General features: G+C 39.1%; 1 long non-coding RNA gene across 2 annotated transcripts in view; it reads right to left on the minus strand.

The window, feature by feature from the left end:
• The window catches only part of LOC110344042 (uncharacterized), an 84,548-nt gene that overhangs the window by 39,345 nt on the left and 17,448 nt on the right, over positions 1–27,755 (minus strand). Inside the window, exons 2-4 of one of the 2 annotated variants that reach the window (XR_015443915.1) lie at positions 26,940–27,079; positions 5,491–5,588; positions 4,761–4,824 (exon numbers count right to left, since the gene is read on the minus strand). This is a non-coding gene — a long non-coding RNA (uncharacterized LOC110344042). The remainder of the gene's footprint in view (positions 1–4,760; positions 4,825–5,490; positions 5,589–26,939; positions 27,080–27,755) is intronic. The other variant, XR_002386313.2, reaches the window with a different exon arrangement.

Genomic DNA, 27,755 nt, shown 5'->3' on the forward strand with positions numbered 1-27,755 from the left:
AACAGAAATATATTTTCTCACAGTTTTGCAGGCTGGAAGCCCAAAATCAAGTTATTGATAGAACTGATTCCTTCTCAAGCTATGAAGGAGCTATTTTTTCCAAATATCTCTCCCTGCCTTATGGATGTGTCTTCACACTATCTTTCATCTGTGTTTGTCTGATTCCAAATTTTGTCTTCTTATAAGCATACCACACACATTGGATTAGGGACCAGTCTAATCTCATTTTGACTCAGTTACCTCTATAAAGATTCTTATCTTCCACTGTGACCATATTCTAAGGTACCAGGGGTACTGAGAATTCCAATGCATGAATCTTGGAGGCAGGCAAAAATGAAGTCCATGCAGTAGGTTAATTATATCTCATTAAAGATAGGAGAGAAGGGGGAGGGGAGGAGAGAGGGGGAGGGGAGGGGAAGAGAGGAGGAAGGGAAGAAAGATCAAGCAAGCTGTGGAGTCAGGCTTCCTTGGTTGGAATCTTGACCTTTTTAGTGATTGGTGACTTTGGGATGCGTATGATACCAAGTATGATAGCTAACAGGTATTGTCAATTTGATTGGCTTGGGAGCTGCCCAGGGGATTATTAAAGCCTATTTCTGGGTATGTCTCTGTAAGTCATAGTGGTATCATCGTGGGGTTTGTATCTGTTGCCTTGCTCCTTCCTCTCCAGTGTTGTTCCTCTGCTGTGCTTCCCAGATGTATTCCACACATTAAGTATTGTTGCTCCACGATTTTCTTCCAGCATAACATTTCTGCCTTGGAGCTTGATGACCATGTACTGAATCTCCTGAAATTGTGAGCCAAATTAAACCCTCACACTTTAAATTGTGGGTTTCAGGTATTGTGTCCCAGTGATGGGAAAGCTAACTAATACACCAAGACACTCTGTACCTCATGGTCTACATTTATAAAATGATGATAATAAAACTTACCTCATAGGGGTTTTGGAGGATTAAATTTTTGAATGCATACAAATGCTTAGAGTATCATTTGGCACATAGAAGACATGAGTATATTAGTTGTAATTACTGCAAGTAGGAGCAGAGACAAATTAAGATTATTTTATGGAGAATAGCATGAAAAGAGGAGTCTGCTTGTTAAGACCTGGGTATGCCTCTTTACCCAGAGTTATAAATTGCCTCCTAGGAAAGTTACTTTGCTGAACCTACTTATGGAGGTTTGAAAACATATCTTCCAAGACCAATCTAGTACTGGTATGCTTGGGGATTATTCATTCATTTATTCAATTCATATTCATCAAGAGTCTATTGATTAAATATTGCATTTGTGACATTTTAAGCAGCTTACATTTATGAGGAGAAGTATTATACTCTTTAATGTTTGTCTTAGTTACTTTTCTCTCATTGCTGAAACAAAACATCCCGTACCCAAAGTTAAAGGGGAAAAGGTTTATTTGGCTTACAGTTCATAGAAGTTTCAGTCCATAATTGGCTGGCTCCAAGGCAAGGGGACAGAGGAGCAACAGTTCATATCAGCAAAAGCAACAAGAGATTTTAACAGCGTCTTTCTGCCCCTTTTATCTTATTCAGACTACTGGGATTAGGGCAGTGCCAAACCAATCACTGACATGTACTGGTTTAGTAATCACATGCCCTTAACTCCAGCATCACATACTCTAGTTTCAGCCACTTCTGAAAAAGAAAGCCCAACCTCATCATGGGGCTTTGGGGGGGGGCACATCTCAACACAAACCATAACATTAGTTTTGTTGATCTTCTTTTACTCATTCCTACCTTTTTCAGGTTCCCATTGAATGCTTACCTGCACTGTGTTTTGTTTCCAATAATATGAATAATGAGGAATTGTTTGTAGCTTCCTGCCTGTTCATGCTTTTGAATTAAAATGTAAAAGTTCCTTTCCATTTATGAACCACGGTTGTGTTCTCATATCTAAGAGAATCTAGTTCCTTCCTGAAGAAGTATGAGGATTAACAGGGGTGTTCAAAATATAAGAAACCTCAAGGCCTGTTTGTTACCTCTTTCTCCCACCACTCAGGTCTCCACAGTTCTTATTCTCTTGGTTTAAGCATATGGCTTTGTGGCTTCTGTCAGAGATGCACCACGCTCTTCTCAACTACCTCTCAACGACCACTTCAATCCAGCTTAAACATGGATTTTATTTATCCTTATTTCCATATATCTTCTCCAAAAACTTGCTGCAAAAGCTTTTCTGTCTTGCTATCCTTCTTACTAATACCAATTTATACTTCAAACAAACCATTGTTTTCTTTAAAGAAATTATTCTCCAAACAAATCTCATACACTAAAAACAAATGTTATGAGAGTCTGAAAATATGTATGGCAAGATTTGACTTAGAGTGAATTTCAATTGAGTATTTAAAACTACTTTCCTATCATTATCTATTGTGTGTATTATATTCATATTGATTAGAAAATATTAATCTAATGTCTAATGTTTTGCTATTGGAAAGACATTAGGAAAGGTAAAGATACATAAGATACTGTTACAACCTTTGGGAATTTACAATCTTGTAGAAAAAACAAGAGAAATATACATAATGCAGATGTGAAAGAGGTTCCATAAATGAGATATATACACACTTATTTGGAACAAAAGAGAAAACTCTATCTTATACACAAGAATAAAAGCTTATTATGGACTGATCCATCTGATTGTACTCCTCTAAAAACCACTCCTACATCTCCTCTAATTTCCTATTATCTGGAGCATCATCGTGGAAGTAATAGGGATGTTAAACCAAACTGTAGGTCTAATGAGAATAGAGATGAAATTATTCTTTGGGGTAAAATAAATAAACTAAAATAAACCCGTCTCCTCTAAGAGAATGCCCCAGCAGGTAGCTTACTAATGAAAACAATGATTTCCAAGGGGTTGTGCATTTCAAAAGTTTTGGCAAAGTGCTAGTTTCTCAGAGGCTGTTCATCTGAAGAAGCAAACAATACAGTGACTTTAGCCTTGCCATCACCATCTGAAATTGAAAGAACTGATGAGGACAATTACCCACTCCCCTTGGCACCCTTCCTCCAAAGTGAAAACTTGGTCAGAGTGTGGCACAAGCTTGACATAACTAATTGGGGCAAATATTCAGCACAAGGCATGGGAAATTAACCACTGAAGTCTCATTAGCATTAATAGGAACAGCACAGCTAATTCCCTCCCCATTGTGCACAATATTTACTTCATAATGTTTATCCTGACATTCTACAACTTTCAGCAGGAAGCAATGATTTAGGTGCATTGGGCTGAAAATTCTGTTGGATCGTCTGTCAACTCCTTTTCACGGTTGCTCGCAGATTCCAAGGATAACCTCTGGGTGCCCCCTTTGGTTTGGAGGTAGGCATGCATATCTCTTAACCCCCATCCCCATCCTTTCCCCTGCCACTTTGCCTCCACTCAAATCAACATTACAAGAGCACATACTGAGTTTGTCCTGTTGTGTTTTCTCTCAGAAGTTAGAATTCCAAACTCAAGATATGAATGGCCAGGAGAGATCATCTTGACTGGACTACAGAGAAAAGGACCATAGCCTCTCTTCCCTTCTTCCCATTTTTAGCACACTACTCTGTGATCAAAATCATTCTTGGCCACAACCACCCTACACTGCTACAAGGTATTTGCCTGCTCATTGCAATGAGTTTTAAGGGATCTATGGAATCATATTATTCAAACTGTGTACTTTTAAAATTTACCACTTTCCCAGAAAGTGCACAAATCATAGATCTCTTTAACCTCATTTATTCCTTCCTGTCTAATAAGTGTTTTGTATTCATGGGGCTTTGGGCCACACCATGTAGTTTAAGCACAATACTGTGGTTTATGGTGAGCACTTGTCTTGGTATGTGGGAAATAGGGCTTTGCTGTACAACTTTGACCTCTGAAAAGCTAGAGACTGACTAGTTTATGACAATGACATGAGCAGTAGCAAGCATGTGACTGACTCCCATTAAAAACTCTAGTTATGGGATTAGGGACTTAGCTCAGTGGTGCTGTGCCTGCCTTGCAAGGGCAAGGTCCTCAGTTCGAACCCAGCACTGCAACAAAACAAAACAAAACAAAACAGTTGTTTTTGAGTATAAGCCAGACAGGAGGGCAGACATACCATATAATTCCACTTCTGTGAATTTCAAACACAAAGGATACAAATTGTAGTATTCAGTGATGTTGTCTAGGGGGAAAACTCTAAGGAAATATCATACAAAAATGGGTATTTGTACAAAATCTAGATAATGGTTACTGGAGGTACAGGGTAGTGATGAAGGAGTTAAAGAGGGGTTTCTTGACCTAGGAAGAAGTTTCATATAATTTGTGATAAATTATTGATTACTGATGAATCTTGTATACTTCTTTGAATATTTATTCACAATAAAAATTAAAATGTATACAGAGAAATAGATGGGTTTAATGGACATCTCCCTTCCCAATAATTTTATGATGACAATTTTATATATTAGTACAATGCTTCTCTCTCATATTATCTGATATGCACTATTTTAAGAAAACCTTTCTATCTTGTTTCTTATTTTTGTGTTAGTCCTGACATGGCGATGTGAGACCATTTAGTGTGTTAAAAGAATTGTTTTAAATTTTTATTTAAATCAATGATGGAAATACAAATAAATAATAACTGTGATTCAGTTTTTAAAGAGTTATTAACACATCAAGTTCTGTCTCGCATGATAGGGTATTTGCCAGAAGTGTATAACATTTCACACTACCTTGAGCCAAGGAATCTGCCTTTGTGATAATATGCTACTTACCATGATCTGTCTTAAAGATTAGTAGAGGGAAATTCACTGGTTGTCAGTGCCAGCAGCATTTATTCTGAAATTGCAATATGAGTAACTATGTCAATATACTGAAAATTTAGAAGGAAAAAGCCTCATCTTATTAAAAACTCAGGCTTCCAAACCTTGCTTGGGGGTTATCTAATGAAAAGTATGGCCTTTCACCTGTGGAACCCTTGCTGGAATCCCCAGAAGTAGTTTACTGAGAAAACATGCCATCAGCAATGTTATTCAGTGGGTACTAGAATAATAACAACAATAATATTTATGCCCTGGCCTTATAGGCTATTTTTTCTTTAAAAAATACATTCTAAAATTCTAAATTTACTATCTCATTGTTTCTCCTCCGGGCCTGTGGGGACAAACTGTCTTGTTTACTTCTTATTTACATATAAGCAATGAGACAGTGGCCCTGCAGCCTGTGTTACAGCTTTGACCTTCATTTCCTTGCCTGTGTCACCTACTGTCCTCAGAAAACTGGTAGCTTTAACCATTTCTGGCTTGCAAGTTTTGTTAAATCCATCCTTCTCCTCAAAAAGGCAAAATAGAGCCACTTCAGGTTTTGGAAATAAAAGAATGTCAAACAAATTACCTATTGATGAATGAGAAAATCACATTTTTTTGCTAACTGACTTCCAAATAGCCTAGGGCCATGTGCTTCCTCTAGTCAGTCCCTTGTGGTGACAATAATTAGGTTTCTGACCTTAGGTTGAGGATCTTTCAGGGGGCACTTAAACTTCATTCAACTCAATTTGATTTCCTCCGGATGCCACACTGAACATTAGATTTTATACCCACAACCTGTAGATAGCAATAGAGAAGGATCAGAAGATGAGTTCAATGTATAAAATTCCCAGTTTTCATTGTCTTTCTCTTCCAAACTGAGTGTAGAGAAATCTAGTCTCAGTATTCGAAGCAATCTGACACTCAACTACAGCCCTTTCCTCCCTTCAAAGACCCTTCTGCCACTCTTCCCTCAGACTTGGCGCCTGACTTCTTTGTTCGCAGGAGAATACATGCTGCTTTATGAGCCACTAAAAGGATCAAAGTGACCCTGGGCTCACTGAAGATTTATATCATTCATGCACACATTTAATAAAGGCTGGAATTTGATAGTTCTTGGCTCTTTTAGATTAACTATTGCATCAGCGTGTTTTGACTTAAAAAATAAAATGAAGCAAATGCTGATGTTAACCCTTTAACTTAGCACTAGAATTCTACTATTTGGTGTAAATTTGGACAGTTTATTTTCTGTAGCATATGTGAAAGTTATTGCTCATTCATCATCACTTCATATTCATTTCCTACATTGCTCTGATGCCTTTGTTGAAAATGTGTTAGGCACGTGTGTTTATGAAATACTAGAGTCCAGGTTTTAGAACAAAATATCTTGAAATTGGAAGAGAACTTTTGTTTAATTGTTTGTGTTTATCTTGTCATTATTTTAGTGGAGACTTAGTGACAATATTGCCTTTTTCCTTATTATGAAAATAATTCATAGAGAGGTAAGATCAGTTATGTTGGGGATAGGCTACCTTCCTTTTTCTAGAGACATCTGAGCCCAAAGTGTCCCAGATGACTAAGAATATTCCAGATCCAAACCGTGACTTGAGAAAGAGGAAAGTTAATATTTTTCTAGCAAAACAGTATACTCACCGATTCACTCATCATTCTACTCACGATTTCTAAAACTTACACACCAGAAGCTGTATCTGTGAGCAATCTGCAAGTATCAAACTCACTGGGCCAAATTCCTTCTCCAAATCTCCTATCTGCAACTCCTGTATCTTCTGAGAGAGTGGATATGCAGATCAGGGCAGAAGTTGGCCAATATCAGCAACTCTTATGAAGAGATCAGATCAGCCTACCAGGGAGGCTCTTTAATTGGAGGTTTATGGTAACGCAATTGTTCCCCACCTGCAAGGCAGCTCTCAGCACCACAAGGCATGTAGGAGGAGTGAAAGCCAGGCTGATGGACAGCCTGTCCCAGGCCAACTTTGACTATGCTGCAAAGGCTCAATCAAGGTCAGCTGTCTGGTGACCCCAGGGTTCTAAATTGGTGTCCATTGCAATCAATGCTACTGCAAGATGTCTCCAACTCATGGGCTTTGCTGTATTCTAGGAAGTTGGGCTCCAGATCTTTCTCCAGGAAACATTGATAGGAAGGAAAAGCAAGAGGTGCCATTTAGGACCTACTGAGGATGTAGTCCTTCCTTGAAATCACAAAGGATTTGAGAAGGAATTCCTGAGGAATTCCTCAGGCCTAAGGGGAAGACGAGAGCTAGAAATGTCCACGAAAGAGGGAGTCATGTCAGAGTTCCCTTATTATTTCTGCTATTTAGTATTTATAAAACATGAGGGCAGCTTATCTCAGTGGAGTTTCAAACACAAAGCGGTCTATTTTTGTAATACTTTTTTCAGCTCATCTTTTTCTCAGTTCTCTTCCTGTTGTAGATCCCAAAACTTCATCGTCACTTCAAATTATTAAGGTAATCTGGCCTAGTTGCTTTTATTTCATGTTTAAAAGGTTTTGTAGTACGTGCTTGCAGTACATAATGATTACATTTCTGTGGGGTGTTGATACATGTCCATGGCACATCTTGGCTAGTTTTTATCCCCTTCTTCCCCCATCTGACCCCTTCCCTCCGTATCTTGGTATCCTTCCTTTTTGCAAAAGATCTCTCTCCTTATTTCCTATTATCTATCTTTTATTTTGCTCTTTAATTTATTTATACTTTCGATTTCTCATATAAGAGAAACCGTGCGATATTTAACCTTGTGTGTCTGGTTTGTTTCACTTAATGTTATGACTTCAAGGTGCATGCATTTTCCTACAAATTACTCAGATTTATTCTTCTTTATTGCAGTGTAGTACTCCATTATGCATAAATGAATGCATTGTCTTTATCCATTCATCTTGTGATGGACATATAGGCCACATCCCAGATATAGTTATTATGAAATGTGGTACTGTAAATATGGGTATGCATGTGACACTGTAATGCAATGTTTTGGGAAGATATCTAAATGGAAAATAGCTGAGTTGGATTGAATGTGAAGTTTTATCTTTTTGAGGAATCTTCATGTTGATTTCTATAGTGGTTGTACCAATGTCATTCCCACCATCAATGGAGAAGGTTCTGCTTTTCCTGGCAGCCTCACCAGTATTTGTTATTATTTGATTTCTTGATGATGGCCTTTCTTTCTGGAGTAAGATGTTGTTTTAATTTGGATTCTACTACCCATAATCTGGTTTAGTTTAAAACTCCACCTTATTCTTTCCTTTTCACCTCTCTATAGTGTAATCTTGAACTGAGGCTCTGAAGGACTTTCCATGATCCAGAGAGCATGGTCTCCAGTTTCAGCTCTTAGCCCATTCTTGGTCTGTCTCTTTTAATTTTGGAGATGGGAAAATGGATTGGAGTGGCAGTGATCTTGCAAAATTCATCACATGCACAGAGATGTGGAGACCACAGCAGTAGCCTTATATTTTATTCTGATTCTGCAAGGGGTTGTTGGTCTCTTCTAGTGAAGGTACATGTGATTTCCAGGGAGCAAGGTCTAATCCTACCCTTGAACTTTCTATCACTGAATGCCTTTGTCACAGAATATTGTCTTTTAAAAAATTTAGTAGTAGTAGTCCATTTCCCCAGAACCACTGTGGTTAGATCTTAGCTTTAACTGACCCATTCCTCACTAAGAAGTACCACCCCCTATGGTATTTAATATAAAGTCTATGGTTGCTATAATTTGGAAGATAACTTTCCTCTAAAGGTTCATTTGTTAAGGACTTGGTCCTCAGGATGGTGCTATTGGGAAGGAATAGAACGTGTGAGAGGTGCAGCTTAGTGGGAGGTCCTTAGTTCTTAGGCAGTGGCCTCAATGTGGGTTGTGAGACCCCTGTATCTCTTCTGTTCTTCTCTCTCTCTCTGTCTCTCCCTTCCTTCCTGACTCATGAGTTGATTGATTTGCCCCACTGCAGATTGCAGATGCCTCACCATTGCCACTCACCAGAGGCCCAGGGCAATGGAACCACCTGACCTTGACCTAGAATCTCTTGAACTGTGAGCCAAAATAAATCTTTATTCATTTTAAGTTTATTACCTCAGGTATTTTGTCATGGTAATGAAAGGTAATATGGTAATATAATCTTCCTGGAGCCCTAGGAACCACTGAGGTATTCTTTTGAATGCCCCACAAGCAAATCAAAGTCATAATCACATTCTTCACCTCACTTATGTCTCTCATCTTCAGACTTCTCCAGAACAAAAGAAAGCATGAGTCTCAATATTCTCATACACCCTCAGTGTCCAGATTCAACATGGGGAGCTCCCCCAAGACATCATTCTCCTGGCATACTCCTTTCTTTGGGCTGTTCTTCAGCAGGGAAAATAAGGCCCTATGCTCAGTGAGACCTATTTTATTCATCCTTGATTCCATTCCAGTAAATTTAGTGTAGTAGATATTGGTTGAGGAATGAATGAATGAATGAATGAAAGGGCTAATCAGGCTTTCTTTGTTCATGAGACATAAAAAATTCTGTTATGTAATCTTCAAATACTATTTTAAAGAAAGACAGGAAGATTATATAGTATAAATTTCTTAAATGTAATTAAGGAAAATGCAGATACTTATAATTGGTATGAACAAGCAAGAAGAGAGGGAGGGGGATACAAGTAAAGTGGATGAAATCCATCTCTAAATGCCAGGAGAAAAAACAAATCAAAAAAGAGAGCTTATACATTTATGAGGTTTTCTAGATGTCACACCTAAGCAAGCAATGCTATATAAAATATTAAGCAGCTCTAATGCTGACTGAAGAAATTTATGAAGTTTGGAGTACCCATTTTAAATCATATCCACTGCTTACCTCTGTTTCTCACTCTTTAACCAAGCTTCTCTGAGGGCTTAAGTTATGCCTCTTTGTTTCTTTGAATTTTGTGCAAAGGCTAAAAGTATAAAAAAATGAGCAACACCAGGGGGAGAATATTAAACATAGCACAGAAGATCTTTGCCATGAGATGTACTAAAGCTGCTCTTGGCTGGAGGTCTTTATTTTGATGTTGAGTTTGTTATCATTTGAAAAGAAAGGCATATTGTTCCTTCATTTCTTCTCACCCAATTTTTCCATTTATTCTTTCAACAAATATTTACTCAGTAGATTTTAAATTGCAAATAAAGTGCTGGAAGCCATGAGGTTGAACATTATATAAAACATGTTCCTAAGCATTCAAAATTTTTTATTATATTTGAGAAAATAAATATATATGAAGAACTAATATACTAAGTTATTAGGGGATGGGTGCCTAGTTAACTGAAGAGTCATTTACATGATGAAGAAGGAAACTTGTTGATGAATTCATTTATTCATTCACCTATTAATTTTGGTAGAAAAATTTATAGTTCTTGTCCCCCAACCTCCAGGTTTCTCTTACCCTACCCAGTCCTCCCTACCTGAGTTCTGGGAAGAGGACAAAAATTCTTTTTCTTTTTTTACTAACATGTACTAGCCTTTCTGTTTGTTTGTTTTGGCAGTGAGGACTGATGGTTTTTAAGAATTTTCATTCTAGTGGAGACTATAAACAATGTAATTTTAGATAATGAGAAGGCTCTGAGAGAGTAAAATTGTGAGTGATTTGAGAAGGACCAGCATGGAAATTATTTTGCATGAGGTAACCAGGAAAAGCTTCTCTGAGAAGGTGCCATTTGAACCATTGTCTGAGATAAGTGAAAGAGCTACTGTGTACATCTTGAGAAGGGCAAGACGGAAGGACACTATGCTAAAGTTTCTCAGGCAGGAAAAAACTAATAGGTCAAGGAGTGAGTGAGGAGGAGAACCAGACTATGGTCAGGCTGATCATTCTGGAGCGGGAGGTAGGGCATGATCATGTAAGGTCTTGTAGATCAAAGGAAGAATTTGGGTTTAACTTTAAATGTGATGAAGTTGAAGAAGGGCTTTAAGAAGAATGTTGAATTGCTTAGCATTTTCTAACACTCATTCTACTAACAGTTTGGAGGGCGTATTAGCCAGTATTTCCTATTGCTGAGACAAAATATTTGCCATGCACAATGTAAAAAGAAAATGGCTTATTTTGTTCATGGTTTCAGTCTCTTGTTGGCTGGCTCCAAGGCAGGAACATTATGGCAGCAGGGCATGTTGAAGCAAAGTTGCTCAGTTCATGGGGTCTGTGAAGTAGAGTACAGGGAACAGGGCCTGAGAGAGATATACCCTTTTAAAGTATAGTGCAGTCACCCACGTCCGCTCACTTGATATCACCTCCTAATAGCTCATTTGGCTATGAACATCTGTAAGTAAGTCTACTGATGAGTATAAGAGCTCCATGATCCAATCACCTCTCTAGAAGTCTTTTGATCCAGTTAAATTGACATTTTTTTCAGGGATTAAAAGAGCAGACAGTGATTTAGAGCACAAGGGAAAACAGGGACTTCTGGTAGGAGTTGAACAAGACATGCTTGCTCTTTGAACAGTGTGGCTCTGCATATTCTGGGGCAAACAAGAATTTGCAATATTTGTCACAGGGTTACATGTTGAGGATAATGAGGAGACAAGAATCAACAGGATCCTGCTTTGGGTTTGAATAGGCCAGTGGGTGGAGATACTGTTCAATGAATAAGGACTTAACAATGGAGGAGTTATGTTACAAAGATAATGAGCTTCTAGATATATGTGAGCCACTCAGTAAGAGCTGCTATGTAGAACTTAATATACGTGCTTTAATTTACCAAAAAAAGTCTGGTTTGAGATAGCAAAGCAAACCAAGGTCTCTGGGATAAACATATGGATAGCATGTAAAATCATAATTGAATACTTTAAAAAAAAATAAGACAAAGAAAAAAGGGCTCAAAGAGAATTCATGGAGAAGTTTGTAAAAGAGCCTAGGATATCACAGTGAGATGGAATAAAAACCGGGAAGGAGGCATAAGACAGAAACAGAGAAAAGTGAGCCAGAAGGCATAAGACACAACAAATACGTTTCTCTGTTCACTGGGTTTGGTACTTTGAATCATCTATAGATCCTTACTTCCTTTACTCTTTTGTTAACATCAGTCCACAGAGAGATCAAGATAATGCCTGTTATCATTCAGATCTTAAGATATCTGTTTCTTAAAGGTTCGTGCACTAAACACCTAGTCCTCAGCTTGGTGCCATTGAGAAGTGATGGCTGATGAAGACTTTGAGAGGTGGAGTCTAGTGTGAGGTCTTGTCACTGTGGGCATGCCTCCTAAGGGATACTGGGCCTGCATCCCTCCTCTTCCACCCTCTTTTTCTCTTTCCTTCTAAGTGGCTAATAGCCTCCACCACTATGTGCTTCCGCCATGAAGTACTGTGCCTCCACAGGTCCCAAACAATAAAGTCATGGTCAGGAACTAAAGCCTCTAAAATTGTGATCTAAAATAAACCTTTCCTCTTGTTGAATTGATTTATCTCAGGTGTGTATTTCAGTAGCTGAAAAATGACTAACACAATGGTCCTGCAAAGCTAGCACTTGAAAAGCTCCTTTGCATTATTCCAAGCAGACAGAAGATGGCACTGTAGCATAGCAACCATAGATGAGGGTTTCTGCTTTTGGGGACTATCTATAGGCCTTGGGACCCATATCTTAGTGACTGTCTATTAAGTGTCTCTCTGTAATATTGTACTTCCAAAGCAGCTCTTCATATTTTCTCTGCCGGGGACTGACCTGCATGACCTTCATCATAGGACTCACTTGCCTGTGGCTTCTGGTTTGAATCAGACATTGAAGAACCCCAGCAGGAGATCAGTGAATGGGTCTTGCATATTTATTCACCCAGCAACCTTGGTGGTATCATCTGGGGCTGATTTTTTTCCTCTATCACCAGTCATATCTCCTTTAAAGGAAAGCAGCTCAGTCAACTCTTTGCAGCTCATCTTGGCAACTAACTGCTCTTTCCTCAGTCTCTTGAAAATTAAGAATAATAACAGGGCCATTGCCTCTTGCTGTTTTTTTGGTTCCTCCACATCCTATCACTACTTTTGAAGGTAGCTCTTGTACTAAATCTTTCTCAGTTTACACTGATTCAAATGTGCCATCTGTTGCTTACCTGATTCTGAACAACATAGAAGTTATGATTTGAATGGAGCAGTCCATACTAACCAAGCTTATGTTACAGATTGCAAGTGACATAGGAATTCAGAAAAGGAAAGGAAGGATTGGGAGGTCAGAGCAAGAAGGTCTAGTTAGGAGGTAAGGTGGGGCTGAACCCTGTGGCACAGTTGATGGGGACAGGATATTAAACAGATATGGATAGCAAGAATGTAGCTATATGAGAAGATCAAAAAGAGCAAGATGATGAGGAAGATATAAATGTACTGTTTTAAACAGTGAAACTTTAGGTCTTTTCAAGATAAAATTTCTAACCTATTACAGACTACACAGACTTTGTACAAATGTGATATAATTAAAAGTACATTTTGTCTTTTTTCCTGGTTCCTGACACAGACCTCCTAAAGCCGTTTTGTTATTAATAATGACTCTTTTTCAATTCATCTCAGTTTATGTAGGGTGGACTTCTGGACAGATATAGGATGATGCGGGTCACCAAAAAGACCAACATGTGCTAAAAGGTGTAAATTTTAACCTCATGCCCTGAATTCCTGGGAGGAGAAGGGACCTGCAAAATGGGTTATAAAAGCTCTTCAACAATGGGATTTCAAGAGCTGTTAGGTTGCTGAACATATTGAAGTACTGTGAAGGTGATGCTAGGAGAGAGCCTAGACACTCCATATTTTCTACCTGCATACTTTGCCCTGTATATCTTGTCCAGTTGGTTGTTTCTGAGTTGTACTTTTTACAATAGATTAGTAAGGACAAGTAAAGTACTTCTTTAAGTTCTATGGGTCATCAGTGTACTATTGAAATTACAAGGGAGGTCATGAGAAGCACCCTAATTTGTAGTCAGATGCAGACCACTTGAGGATCTCACTTGTGGACAGAATCTGAAGTGGGGACAATCTTGTGAAATTTAACCCTTTACCTTGCAGGACTTCACACCAACTTCGGGAGGATGCCGTCAGAATTGAATTACCAGGTACCTAGTTGTTGTTAGTGAATTAGTTGTTGGTAAACACACACACACACACACACATACACGCCAAACCAATCCTAATTCTTTCATTTTTCACTAAAGTATTCCAAATTCAAAACAGTAACAGAACCTAGTTGTGTGGGGTTAGTCCACACTTCTTGTTTTGTTTTGTTTATTTGGTACTGGGGATCGAACTGGGATCCTTGAGCTTGCGAGGTGGGCAGTGGAATCACTGAGCAAAATCCCCGGCCCTAGCCCACACTTCTATAAGTGGATCTCAGAAATAAATGTATTTCTAGTCAGCCACATGACCCAGCCTATACTGCTCCATTCAAGGCAGTTATGGTCTGACCCTCTTCAGGATATACTACAACAGTGATGGCAAACCCTTTAGAGCTTTCAGTGATGCAAACAGCTTGCTGCAGCACATGTGCATAGGTTTGCCACCATTGCCCTACAATGAAGGGACATATCTCCCCTGTGGGCCAATCATTCTCCAGCATGCAAATACATTAGGGAGTCCCAGGGAGTTTAATGAGGATAAACATGGTAAGCTTTCTCTCTCTTTTTTCCTTCTTTCTTTGTAAACTGGAAAGACTTTAGCTAATGCTCCATAAAAACTGGCTTAATATACAGTTATTACAAAGCTTCAGATTTTTGACAGATTAAGTGCTATTAAATCACCTTACTGTGAAGGCACTGAAAGGTCACAAGATGAATTAGTTCAGACCATCTTCTCTCAGTCTTCAGCAACCAGCTCCTTTCAGACCTGCCCCCCCTCACCAAGAACAGGAACAAAAAATAAAAGAAAAAGGAAGTGGAAATTATGAGCCTCTAAATGTCTTCAGGATGGGAGGCTATGAAGAATGGCACTGTCTTGTCATGGAAGGCAGATGGGTTTTTATCAGCTTGGAGGGCAATTTTCTACTTTATTTTTCCCCCTTTGGTTGACTGTGATACATAATGTTGCATTTTGGCCTTTAGGAAGAATTTTCCAGTTGACAGAATCAACAGCCATATCCTGTCCCAGTGCTTGGGAAAGAAAGGCAAAAGAGAGGACTTCAGCTGGGTTCAATATTTTTAATAATACAGTCACAACTGTTTTTTAGAATTTCTTCTTTTTGTGTTTGGCTGGGAGAACTAAATTTTTTTTTTTACACATTACTGTTTTTTAATATAATGGTAATTGCATTGCATCAAGATTTCTTACGTGGTAAAATATGGACCTTATAATGATCAAAAGTTTCCAAATGTATGTACTTGCTACATGTTAAGGTCAAAATATAAGTTAAGGATTTGGTTTTTTTCTTTTTTTTGTTTTGTTTTGAATTTATATTAAATTTTTTTTTTAAAGGCTGTAACATGAAAAAAGAAGAACACAACACAGATTACATTATGATGACCAAGGCAGTGTTCTAGATGACAGAAATCAAAACAAAACAAATGTATACAGTAAATATACCAGTGCTGAACACAGTACTTGAAATTTAACCCAAGCTGCATATGCATAAAATGATCTGACTACAGGATTATGCAAAATAAATTTTTTTAGAATGGCAGAATGTCAACCATTCAGACTATAAAGTGACTTATTCCCCTAAAGAGTATTTTGAGACTATTTCAGTATGACATTGAAAGAACTGACATAACACTTAAATACTGCAAAATTAGTTGAAAACATATTTGTAATGCAGTTCTCTATAAAATATACAGTTAACCTTATTACTTTAAAAATTGAAAAGCTAAAGGCCACCCTGAATGATGGTGCAAACCTCAACAAAGAAAAATGCTCATCATTTGGATATCATTGGCAGAAAACTGTTAAGATTTGGTTGAGGGCAACAAGGAAGGTATCTAATGAAGTCATTCATATAAAAGTCATTCAAAAATGTTCATAAAGTTGTAAATTTCTGCTTGTAATATCTTAAAATATTATACCATGAACACACTTTCTACTATTTAACTGGAGGACAAAAGAATATCTTGAAGAAAGAGTGTCTCAAAATGAGGTTCAAAAGTCCAACAGAGTTCTAATGTGGGCTCAGTAATAAACATGGTAAACAAACACCCTGGGTGATTATTCTACACTCTGAAATGCCCTACAGAAAAGAGCAACACTTAAAAGTGAGATCCTAAACATATTTCTGACATGTTAGAATTCTCTATAAGTTTATGTTGTGAATACTGCTTTTGGTATTAAAACAAATTCCAGGCATTAAGAGAAACGTACATGCCTCAGAAATGAATAGGAGAATGTCTATAAACATTTTCATTTGATGTTTTCATTAGTTTCACACTAAATTATATGAAGAAAAGATAATACATGAGTACAAGCTTTGGAAAAGTAATATTTCTCATGACATGGGGAATCTAAAAATGGTCAAAAGACAATTTCCCAAACATTTACAAATTTTAAATCATTCCAAATCCAAAACTAGATCATTAACTAAAATTAGGATGCGAGATCATCCTTCTGTTTTAGTATCATTTTTATGCCAAGGGTGTGAAAGGTAACCATCATCATCTAAATGTAAATAGGTTATAATGGTACAATCTTAGTTTAATTTAATTTTAGTTAATGCTCCAGTTTCAAATTCAGAACAATTCAAAATTTATAAACATTAAATAAATTATCTTTTAATCCTTTTCAGATGCCCCACTTCATGAGAACCATTACCCCTCCAAAGCCTGTAGTCGTATATTGTATTTTCTTCATATAAAAAAGATACAAGTATATGTGTTTTTATTCACAATTGTTGTTATTTTTTGGATTTTTCTGAAGAGTATATAAATGGACCCCAAAAGATCATCAGTTTCAAACATGTGGTTGGAAAGAAACTAGCATAGGTAAGATATTTTACTGAAAAGACAAATTGTTTTCTTGTATCATAAGTAAAAAGAAAAAATATTAGACAATATGTCCCACTCAACAAATGGAATGTATATACAAGTGTGGTTAACAAGCAATTGCCTCATTGTTATTTAAATCAGTTCATAAAAATCTAATCTATGAACAAAAAATTCCATATTCTCTACTATAGACTATAAGAATCAAGTATTACATCTAAATATAGCTTCAAAACAATAAACTAAAATTAGCTTCCAGACATCTCTGAAATGGTTAATTCTGTCTAGGCTGGTAACAAGTTTTTCCAAGCATTACATGGGAACATAAGCAAAATGCATAGCTCAAAAATGGGGATCAGACCCCTTCTTCTTCATACATCATAAGATGATTGATATACTCAAAACCTGCAAATTCATATCTGTCAAGCTCTCTCACGATATCATTATCATCTGGGGTGAGCCGGACAGGTTCATTAGTAAATTCAGGATCAAAGATGTCCAAACTGAATCACTCAGAGATATTTGGTTTAAACAGAGGCACCACTTGCTTTTGCTCCATCATGTCCCAGTCCACATTTTGAAGGAATGGATGCTTCTGAATATCAGCAAAGCCCCTGTGAGGGTGACCACCCAGTCGTTCTTTTGGGTCCTTGTTCAGAAAAACCCTCTAGTACACTTGCAGCTTGTACAGACAGAAAACGAGGTATGACAATGTCTCTTTCCAAAATTACTTGCAAGACATGTTCAGTTGAGTTTTCATAAGGGTTATCAGAACTCTCATCAAGATCGAATGGAGACTCTCTGATCATCACGATATAGATCACAACTCCAAGATTCCACCAGTCCACACTGAAACTGTAATCTTCCCTTCTTATAAGTTCAAGAAATTAGGACTGCCACAGAAACTGCAGGTCATGTCTCCTGGCTGTAAGCCTTCCTTATACAAGCAAAATTTGATGAGTTTAATGTGCCCTTCTGAGTCAAGTAATACATTTTCTAATTTTAAAATTCTGTAAAGTATTCCTTGCCAATGAAGGCAGTTGACTGCTAAACTGATTTCTGCAGAGTAAAACCTGGCTTGTTCTTCAGGAAGCCATCTTTGAGGCTGCACATGAAACAGCAGATCTCCCCCATTGACATAGTCTAGAACAAGGAACAGTCTGCTTTCTGTATGGAAGCAAGCATGCAGTGCAACTAGAAAAGGACAATTGAATGCCTGCTCTAGAACGTGCTTCTCTTTCTGTATCCAATCAACGTTGACATGCTCTTTTTTCACTGCTTTCATTGCATACATACAATTTGATTCTTTCTGTTGGACTAACAGTACTTTCCCAAAACTTCCTCTGCCAATCACTTGGAGCAAATCAAAGTCCTCAAGACCTAGACCAGATGAAGCTTTGCCACCTTCCCCAGTGTTCCCTGCCTCATTCTCTTCATCAACTTGTTCTAAAGCCTCATGAGTTGAAAGGTTATGTGAGATCACTGTGTGTGCAGGGTCTGAAGCCATGGATGATGGATCAACTGGCACCATGGGCTCTGATGGTAAAGAATGCTGCCCACCTTCAATTGTGATAAGTTTGTGGCACTTCTTGTGAACCGAGAGTTTACAGTTGGTGCACTTATACACCTGGCGGCCAAGTCCCCCTACACGGTCTGTGCAGACAGCATAGTGAGCTCACCTGCTGAAGTGTTTGGCTTGAAAAGTGTGGCCATTCACATAATACAGCTTTCTCCAGCAGTCTGCAGCTCTGTGGTGGATGGATTTCTCTTCTCCTGGACAAGGCACTTTAGGATGTTCTGGTATACAAGGCGATGAATGAATTAAGAGGTCAGAATCTTTCTTTAGCTCAGAAAGCCTAATGGCCTCTTCTAACTCCAACTGAGGTGACACAGTATATGAGTCTCCTTCCTCCTCTACCCAGTGTGTGGTGAAAAGCTCCTTATTGTCCAAACACAACACATCTTGATCTTTATCACACAGGCCCTCAAACAAGGTGGAATTCTCAAGGGATCTTGTCATGATGTCTCTTCCCAAAATCGGGGCTGATCAGGTAGAGGTGTGGGTGGTGGAGGTGCCTGGGAAGAAGGGATCATTCATGTATTGGCTGCCCAGGGAAACAGGCAGGCAGGGCTCAAACAACGAGAGTGGCCTGACTGCCTGGAGGGACCACACTGGCCAGAATTCTGCAAGGCTCTTTGTGAAGTTGTTTCCAATAGTGGCAGCCAGGCCTGGATGGATGTACACCAGGCTTCTCAGTGTTTCTTGGGGGCAGGTGGCTGTGACTTCGGTCTCCCCGCTGGACTTTGACTCTCTAGGTTTTCTGTGCCTGGCTCTAGGGAGGGCTTCCCAGAGCTACTGGGTGTTTCTGGGCCTGGTGATACTTGCCCCATGCTCTTCCCAATTTCTGTGTCATTGGTATTTGGGCTTAGGGAGACTTCACTGGGGTATCTTGATTTTGGTAGGTCACTGGTGGTCATTCCTGGGGAGATCATCCCTGGGGTGTCTGTGACAGTCATGTGGCTGCTGCAGCATGGCCTGCAGCATCTGGATGGAATCAGCCATCTTCTTAATCTTTCACAATACTTTCTCTACCTGGAGTCCTGAGGCTGCGGCCTCTTGAAGTAGAGAAGCAGGTCAGCATGCTCGCTGTTGACCATCTCTGGCCAAGTGAGTTTGGGAGACGGCTGTTACTAGATTGTGACACCCACTAACAAGGGTTCCACACACTGAATCAGCCCGCTGCAGACAGGCAGGACTGTGTATGCCCTACCAAGGGCCTGAGTAACACAGAAGGCACCGAATCACCCCGCTGTAGACAGGCAGGTCTGCCCACACCCTACCAAGGTCCCCAGTCACATGGAATATGCTGAATCAGCCCGCTGCACACAGGAAGGTCTGTGCATGCCCTACCAAGGTCCTGAGTCACACAGAAGACAATGCATCACCCCACTGCAGACAGGCAGCCACCTGGTTCCACACTACAAAGACACAGAGGACACCAGACCACCAGACCAAGGTACTGAGTCCCGCTGCTCCCGGCCCAGAGGTAGGGGCTTCTGAGCTGCAGTTCCACTGCTCCTGGTCCAGAGGAAGGGACTTCCTGGTCACCATCACTCCTACTGCTCCCAGACCAGAGGAAAGTGTTTTTGGGCCACCTTCTTTCCCACTGCTCCTGGCCCAGAGGAAGGGGCTTCCAGGCCACCATCTCTCCCAACACTCCTCGGGCAGAGGGAGGGGCTTCTGAGCCATTGTTCCACTGCTCCTGGTCCAGAGGAAGGGGCTTCCCGGCCACCATCCCTCCCACTGTTCCCAGCCCACAGGAAAGGCCTTTTGGGCCACCATCCCTACTGCTGCTGCCAACCCCTGTCTCACCTCTCCCAGCTCAGAGAAGGTAATCCATGCAGGTGCTAACAGCCCCCTGCCCCAGTCAAAATGAGAAAACACATAAATAAGTCTCAAAACCAGACTTCCAGATCACCTAGAGCAACCCCAAAGGGAAATGAGATGGAACACTCTGATACTCAACCACCTGGACCCACTGAACTGGCAACAAAAGGGGATCTGGAAAAAATGAAATCAGAAATAATTTCTCAGATAACAAGAGAAATTGTGTGCCTAGTGCAAGACATGATTAATAAATCTAGAGAGGAGCTCAGGAACATGATGGAATCTCAACATAAGAAGCAAATGGAATCCATAAAACAGATGCAAATAGATTTCCAGGACATGAAAAACTCCATTGAAAGTCTACACAGCAGAATGAGCCAATGTGAGGACAGAATTTCAGATATAGAAGATAAGATTGTAATTAGTGACCAGGAAAAGAAAAATTGCTCCAAAATTATAAGGGAACATGAGAAATCAATCCAGCAGCTGCTAGATGAGGCAAAGAAGAATAACCTAAGACTGATTGGGCTCACTGAAGAAACAGGAGAAAGTGGAGATGACAAAAATCTCTTCACAGAAATAATGGCAGAAAACTTCCCAAGCAGGGCAAAAGAGCTTGACATACAGATAAGTGAGGCATATAGGACTCCAAATAGCCTTGATCAAAAAATTCTACACATAGGCATATAATTGTTAAGATTCCAGAAACACAACAGAAGAACAAAGTTCTCCAAGCAGTCAGAGAAAAGAAAAAAATCACATACAAAGGAGAGCCCATCAGAGTCACAGCAGACTTCTCAACACAAACCATCAAGACAAGAAGAGCTTGGAGTGACATATTCCAAGCCCTAAAAGAAAACAGCCTCCAACCCAGATTGATGCACCCTGCAAAACTATCTTTCAAAATAGATGGAGAAATAAGATACTTTCATGACAAAGAGCATCTTAGGAACTTTGTGAATACCAAATCAGCACTCCAAAGAATTTTACACAATATCCTAGGGACAGATATTGAGGATCACAACCCCAGGAAGCAAAGCAGAATGAACCCATCTAGCATGACAAGAAATTAAATGCAAAGGGGGAGAACCCAACAAAAAGAAAAAGTCATGGCAATGACAAGTCAATACATTTCAGTTATAACCATCAACGTTAATGGTCTCAATTCACCAATCAAAAGAAATACACTGACAGAATGGGTCAAGAAGCAAAATCCAACAATATGCTGCATACAAGAAACACACTTAATTCAAAAGGAAACTTATAGACTGAAAATTAAAGGGTGGAAAACAATACTCCATGAGACAGGAACCCGAAGAAAAGCAGGAGTAGCTATCCTGTTGGGAGGTCAAGTAGATTTCAAACCAACACTGATTAAGAGAGACAAAGAAGGACACTACATCCTTTTAAAGGGAAGAATCCAAGAGGAAGAGATGACAATCATAAATATCTATGCACCAAACACTAGTGCACCCAACTATATAAAAAAATACTAATGGACATGAAAAGTCATGTATGCACTAATACAATTGTAGTGGGGGACCTCAACACCCCACTGTCACAAATAGATAGATCAACTAGACTAAAAATAAGTAATGAAATACAAGAACTCAATCAAACTCTTGAACAAATGAACTTAAAAGATGTTTACAGAGTCTTCCACCCCACAAAATCAGAATACACAATCTTCTCAGCTGCACATGGGTCATTCTCCAAAACAGACCACATACTCACACATAGAACATGTTTAAGTAAGTGCAAAGGAATTGAAGTTATCCCCTGTATATTATCAGACCATAGTGCGATGAAATTAGAAATCCATAGCAAAAGAAACTCAAAAACTTTCATAAACTCGTGGAAATTGAACAACACACTTCTGAATAACCAATGGGTCACAGAGGAAATTAAAGAAGAAATCAGACAGTTCCTTCAATTAAATGACAATGACAATACAACATATCAGAATCTATGGGACACAATGAAACCAGTCTTACGAGGGAAATTCATAGCAGTGAATATGCAAATTAGGAAAACAGAATGAGCCCAATTAAACAACCTGATGCTGAACCTCAAGCTTCTAGAAAAAGAAGAGCAGGATAACCCCAAAGCTCATACAAGTGAGGAAATTATAAAGATCATAGGAGAAATCAATGCAATGGAGACTAAGAGAACGACATAAAAAATCAATGAAGCCAAGAGTTGGTTTTTCGAAAGAATCAACAAAATTGACAAACCTTTAGCCAACTTTGTCAGAAAAAGGAAAGAAAAGTCCCAAATCCATGCAATTAGGAATGAAAAGGGTGAAATGACAACAGACCCAGCAGAAATCCAGAGGATCATCAATACCTACTTCCAGAACCTATATGCCAATAAGATGGACAACACAGAAGAAGTGGACAGATTCCTTGATACATATGAAATACCAAAGTTGAATGAAGAAGACCTAAAAATTCTGAACAACCCAATATCAACCAATGAAATTGAAAATCTAATTAAAAATGTATCAACTAAGAAATGCCCCAGCCCTGAGGGCTTCACTGCTGAATTCTACAAGACATTTAGAGAGGAACTGCTGCCACTACTATTTAAACTCTTCAGAGAAATTGAAAGGGAAGCAATACTCCCAAATTCATTCCTGGAAGCAAGCATCACCTTGATCCCCAAAGCAGAGAAAGACCCAACTGAAAAAGAGAACTATAGGCCAATCCCACTAATGAACATAGATGCAAAACTCCTTAAGAAGATACTGGCAAACAGAATGCAGAAGATCATCAAGAAGATCATACACCCTGATCAAGTGGGATTCATCCCAGGGATGCAGGGATGGTTCAATATACGAAAATCAATCAATGTAATACACTATATCAATAGAGCCAAGGACAAAAACCATATGATTATCTCCATAGATGCAGAAAAAGCATTTGACAAAATCCAACATGCATTTATGATAAAAACCCTACAAAAAATTGGAATAGATGATCTCTACCTCAAACTGATAGAAGCCATCTATGAAAAAGCAACAGCCAGTATCATACTAAATGGTAAAAAACTGAAATCCTTCACACTCAAATCAGAAACAAGACAAGGATGTCCACTATCACCACTCTTGTTCAATATACTTCTGGAAACATTAGCCATGGCAATTAGAAAAGAGAAAGAAATAAAAGGAATAAAGATAGGTAATGAAGAAGTCAAATTGTCATTATTTGCAGATGACATGATACTCTATATAGAAGACCCCAAGGACTCCACCAAGAGTCTTCTAGACTTAATAACCAAATTCAGTCAAGTAGCTGGTTATAAGGTCAACACACAAAAATCAATAGCTTTTCTCTACACCAATGACAGACTCACTGAGAGAGAAATAGGGCAAGTAATTCCTTTCACAATAGCATCTAAAAAACTGAAATACCTAGGAATCATCCTAACTAAAGAAATCAAAGACCTCTTCTCTGAAAACTATGGCACTCTGAAAAGAGAGATTGAAGATGATATCAGAAAATGGACAGACATCCCCTGTTCCTGAGTAGGAAGGATTAATATAGTGAAAATGGCCATACTTCCAAAACTGCTATATAGATTTAATGCAATTCCAACTGAGATCCCAGCTGCATACTTCATAGACCTTGAGAAAACAATCCAAAAATTCATTTGGAGCAAGAAGAGACCCAGAATAGCGAAAGCAATTCTAGGTAACAGAGACATGGCAGGGGGTATCACAATCCCCAACCTGCAACTCTACTACAAAGCTACTGTGATAAAAACGGCATGGTACTGGCAAAGAAACAGACCTGAGAAACAGTGGAACAGATTAGAAGATGCTGAAACACCTCCAGACACACTCAGCCATCTCATCTTCAACAAAGGAGCCAAACACCCTCACTGGAGGAAAGATAGGCTCTTTAATAAATGGTGCTGGAAAAATTGGGCTTCAAGTTCCCAAAGATTAAAACTAGACCTGTATCTCTCACCATACAGTAAACTAAAATCAAAATGGATTAAACATCTAAATATTAAAATAGAAACTCTGAACCAGTTGGAACAGAGGTTAGGTAGAACCCTTGAAGACATCAGTGTAGGAAAAAATTTTATGAACAAAACCTCAGTTGCCCATGAACTAGCACAAACAATGAACAAGTGGGATCTCTTCTTATTAAAAGCCTTCTGCACAGCAAGAGAACCATCAGTAGTGTGAAGAGACAACCCACAATGTGGGAAAAAATCTTCACCTTCTCTTCCTCAGACAAAGGTCTACTATCTCAAGTATATAAAGAACTTAAAAAGATCAGACCTCCCAAATTTACAGACCTAATCGAAATATGGGCACCTGAAATGAACAGACATTTCTCAGACAAAGAAGTAGAAATAGCAAATAAATACATGAAAAAATGTTCAACATCACTGGTCATTTGAGAGATGCAAATGAAAACAACACTGACATTTCACTTCACTCCAGAAAGAATGGCTGCTGTGATGAAATCAACCAATAACAAATGCTGGCGGGGCTGTGGGGAAAGAGGAACCCTGCTCCACAGCTGGTGGGAGTGTAGACTGTTGCAACCACTGTGGAAATCAGTATGGAGAAACCTGAAAGAACTAGGACTGGAAGTCCCATTTGACCCCGCTATTCCACTGCTGGGTATCTTCCCCAAAGAATTAAAAGAATCATACCACAGTGATATATGTGAACCCATGTTCATAGCAGCACAGTTTGTAATAGCTAAAACTTGGAAGCAGCCCAAATGCCCATCAACTGGAGACTGGTTAAAAAAAATGTGGGTTTTTTAATAAAATGGAGTACTTCTCAGCCATAAAAAATGAGAAATTAGAGACATTTATAGCTAAGTGGATGCACATTGTGGCAATACTCTTAAGTGAAATAAATAGGACACAGATGTGTAAATACCAAATAGTTTCTCTGGTGTGAGAAACTGAAAGTGTCAATAAGGACTAAATGTATAATAGGTAATGTGAAATAGGAAGAAAAGGGACAAAGGGGAAGGAAGTGGGAGGTCTAGGGGAAAGGATAGAAGGGAATGGGATTAATATGAGAAAATGGAAAAATAGGAAGAAAATCTTTGTAAATAGGGAGGACTGGAGGGGTTGAAGGGAGGGCTGGGCAAGGGTGAAAAATAAGAACCAAGAGAAACTATGTAAAGGTGCAAATGTCCAATGATGAATGTCATTATATTGTATACCTAAAATGTACCAATGATTAGAATGAATAATGGAAAATATAAAATAGGAAGAAAAGGTCCAAAGGGGTAGGGGTAGTGGGAGGGGTGGGGGAAAGGAAAGAAGGGAAAGGAAAAATGCTGAGAAATGGAAAAAATGGAAATAAAGTCTTTGTAAATGGGGAAGGTGGAGGGTGTGAAGGGAGGGCTAGGAATGGGTAAAAAATAAGAACCAAGATGCATTATGTAAAGGTACAATTCCCAATGAGAAATGTAATTGTGTTGTATACCTACAATGTACCAATAAAATAATTTAATACAAAAAACAAACCAACCAAAAAATCAAGGGTTCCATGTTCTGTTTGAAGATGTTGCCAAGGAAGTGAGCTCATGACTTGGAGTTCCATAACCTGAGTTTCCATGTAATAGAAAAGCCTATAGCCCTGTAGGGATAGAGACCCCTAGGCAGGGAGAGACAAGTCCCCCCCCAAAGGACTTCAGATAGCTGACAGAACAGGCTTAACCACCCATAAAAAGCTGACAGTCTGCTGAGGCTGCACCTCCTCTTCATGCTGTACACTGCAAAGCTTGGTTTGCTAAGATCAAAAGGAAAAAGAACCTTGGCCCTAATATGTAAATGGCCCCTGAAAAGATCCTTCCCTGTTGTCCCTAGTAATCAGCTAAGTTAATCATTAACCAATCAAGTGGCGGTGCCCTCAGCCCAGAGGCAGGATAGGCCCCCAACTACTATAAAACCAGCATCTTGAGCCCCCCTTCAATGGTGCCTCCGTTTTGGTCACCCCAGCCTGGCTCTCTGCGAGAAGGCAGCTGTACTCTTGCATGCTTGCTGAATAAAAGTACAACTTTGCTTCTACACTTTCGGTCTCTATCTGATTCTTCCACAACCTTCTGCGTCATCAGGAGAGTCAGGCCCGGGACTCTGGGGACTTGGGAGAACTAAATCTTAAATTTGTATACCACATTTCTGTGTTTATAAACAAAGTTTTGAATCTATCTATCTATCTATCTATCTATCTATCTATCTATCTATCTATCCATCCATCCATCCACCCATCTCAGCACATCTTGCAATTTAAAGATTTCCCGGTGAAAAGGAAGTGTATGGAATACAATCACTGCAGTGTAATAGGACTGATCAAGGATCACTAACAGCCATAGTCCTTGTTGTAATTTGAAAACAGTAGCAGTGTTGACTTTTCTGCTTTTTTACTTGGGTGACTAACTCATTAACAGAAAAATCTCAAACAAGAAAGAATGAAAACCAGTTTGAGAAAAGGGAAACATTATTTCCTACAATGTCAACTTTGGAAGTTGTTTTCTTCCATGCAGGTAAAAATGACGCACAATTCTCAGTTTTGTCTTTGTGTTTAACCCAGCACCATTTCTCAGTCAGCAGGTATCCTGTGTGGCTCTGGGCTGTGCTCTGTTACCAAGTGGGGTCTTGGCCTAATAGTGACAACTACACTGTATGTGTAGCTGGGGCCCCTCCACACACTCCAATCATTTGCACACTGCTGTATACTGATCTTCTCCCTTCCATCTAATTTTTTATTTGGACACACTGTCCTGAACCAATGAAACACACACACATGCATCCACATACACACCCATCCACATTCAAATTTACACAAAAAAATAAACATCAGTTCTTACTTTTGGTGGCTCCTTCTTTTATTTTTTGTCTAAAGCTTCAATGGCAGCGTTTTGTTGTCTTGGAGGCATTTCAACAGAAAATCCATTCAGAGTGAGATGGGAGGCACGTTTCTGAGTACAGATTTTCAGTAAGTGTATACCTACATCAGAGAAAAGTAGAAGGTCCTGGATGATGAGTTATTTTGAAGCAAAAGGAAATAAACATTTTATTTACCTCCATCTACAACCTGTGCTAGGCCTGTGCCATGTACTCTCATTTAATGAGATTTGAGAAATCCATGACTTATCCCTATGGCAACCTGCTTCTGAGTTCTAGTTTCTCTGACCTGAAAGGCCACACTCTTCCACAGCTATGTTTTGACTCTTTATACATTATTCACTTCTTAAATTTGTTTTTGTGTTTTCTTACCATGGCTTAGGGATTGGCTGTGTCAGGTGCCCCTCCTAAGCGCACAACAGTCCCAGGAGGTGGACTGCACAGGTGTGCTGGTGGTGCTGGTTGGGCCCATTTAACAGCTGAAAGGGTAAAGATCTTGAGAGCTTGTGGCTGGAAAGTGGGGAATCTCATCCTGAGTCCATTACTTCTCATTTTCGATGCAGGATTCCTTCAGTGACACATTGCTAAATTGGTGGCCTAGACTTTTCCTAATTTTATTTCCTTTGCTTTTAGTATCCATGTGGCAGCTCCATTCTTTAACATTATAGCAGGGCACAGTAAAAGTACCATTTGTATTCACATGAATTCTTCTTAATTCTGGGTATCTTAAAATAAGAGATGAGATTATCTGAGGATTTCTTTTCAGAGAAAGACCTGGT

This window comes from Heterocephalus glaber, unplaced genomic scaffold (genome assembly GCF_053883595.1).
Source record: "Heterocephalus glaber isolate CG9 unplaced genomic scaffold, H.glaber_assembly_v1.0 deba00000331, whole genome shotgun sequence".
NCBI classification, from domain to species: domain Eukaryota; kingdom Metazoa; phylum Chordata; class Mammalia; order Rodentia; family Bathyergidae; genus Heterocephalus; species Heterocephalus glaber.